Source organism: Charadrius vociferus, unplaced genomic scaffold (assembly GCF_000708025.1).
Source record: "Charadrius vociferus isolate BGI_N301 unplaced genomic scaffold, ASM70802v2 scaffold39, whole genome shotgun sequence".
Classification (NCBI taxonomy): domain Eukaryota; kingdom Metazoa; phylum Chordata; class Aves; order Charadriiformes; family Charadriidae; genus Charadrius; species Charadrius vociferus.
Window position 1 is genome coordinate 4657963 of NW_009650188.1, and position 1983 is coordinate 4659945.

Here is a 1983-nt window from a genome sequence, read left to right on the forward strand (position 1 = left end):
CTTTAAGTCACATTTACAAATACACTCGTGGTACCTTGTCTAGAACTCTTTCACAAAAGAAAATATTTTGGAAGGGATGACACATTTTGTCTTGTATAGGATTCCTCAGCACTCACCAGAAAAAGTCTTCAAACCAATAAATAATCAAAGGCCTTATTTTAATATTACTAAGATGTTTAAGTACAATACTAAGTTATAAATACATTCTGTAAGAGGTAATAAATGCTGCTTATCGCTCACTGACTAGTTTAGAATCTCATTTTTTTTTCTGCTGGATTTAAAATTTCTGGTGAAATTGGTGAGGAGTGTACTCAGCACATCCTGTTAGCTGAGTCAATTGAAATTGCACCTGTTCTTGGATGCAAGTCATAACAAATGCAACCCATATACATTGTAAAGAAAAGGACTTGTATGCACTTTTTCCAATTAACATCTGCCTTTTGGCAAGTCATTAACCTATTTTCTCACAAAGAAACGGCTTCAATTGTATTATGCATCCGAAGCGTGCAAAAGTCCCCGAGGGGGCACTCTGACAAAAACATACTGTTCCTGAATCCAATGTGAACATACATATTCATTAATTGTTTGGGGCAAAGAGTACAGAATTTCTGATTTGTAAAAGTCTTACAAGGTAAACGGGTTGCATAAAGCGACGTCCTTGGAAGTACATTCACATCCCGGCTACCGCCACTCAGTAGAAAACTCAAGAGTGGTCTTGTGCTGCGATGTGGCAATGAAAATAATTCAGCAACACTGTAAAAAGGAAGAAAAAAGGAAGAAAAAAAAAGGAAAAAAAGGAAAAAAAAGAAAAAAAGGAAAAAAAGGAAAAAAAGGAAAAAAAGGAAAAAAAGGAAAAAAGGATAGAGGAGGGGAAAGGAATTAAATGGAAAAAAGGGAGGAAGAGGGGAAAAGACAGAAAAGGGGGAATAAAACAGGAAAGAAAGGAGGGAAAAGGGAAAGAAGGGGGAAAGGAAAGAAAGGGGGGAAAGGAAAGAAAGGAGGTGGGAAAAGAGGAAAGAAATAAGGGGAGGAAGAGGAAAGAAAGGAGGGGAAAAGAGGAAAGAAATAAGGGGGTAAGAGGAAAGAAAGGAGGGGAGAAAAGGAGGAAATGAGCACAGGAGAAACTGGTATTGTTACAGCCTTAAACATTATCATTTAAAAATACTTTGGAGTACTGACACGTATCTGAAGCGAAGGCAGCTTATTTTATCGTTCACACGGTTAGATAGTTACAATCCCAGTGCCCTTCAGACCATATTTATTGCTGGCATTTAAGCCTGTGTCGCATTAACAACAGTAGAATAAATAAATTAAAAAAAAAAAAAAAAGTGTGTACAGCTTCCATAGGTCACTCTTCTCCTTCTTGCCCTGAAAACACCTGGATGCTTTGCTCCCCCCCCGAAGTGTGCTGCTGATGAGAACAGCTGCAGGTCGGCACTAGCCACATCTTCCACATTTCGTTTGTTAAAGGTATTTCAGAGCAACGTGAAAGCCGCTGGCACAGATGATGGCACACAGCACAGCATCAGCCCCGAGAGGAGGTACCCTCGGCGGTATGGCAAAGTAAATCTCTCTCGTTTAATTCGTAAACACGTATGCACGTTTATGAAACATGCTTTTATATATAAATGGTTATTTATATAAACGGTTATTTATATAAACATGTGTATGTATATACATATATATACGCATACTCACATGTTTATACACATACTCGCAAGCTAACAGTTTTCTCCTTAAAGACAGCAACACAGCTTAATCTCAACAAGCAAACAACTGCAGCAGATAATATAATATTTTCCTCCAGATTTCCCGAGAAAAATATTTTATTTATTTTTTTAACAAGAGACCTATTTTTTGCTTCCGATCTGTCCATAGATGTACGGCACCAACCGAATGCACACAGGTCTGTGTGTGCACGCAGATGTGCAGAACTCACATCGACTTGGCTGCTCTCCCCTTGACTAAATTTTTAGTAATAAT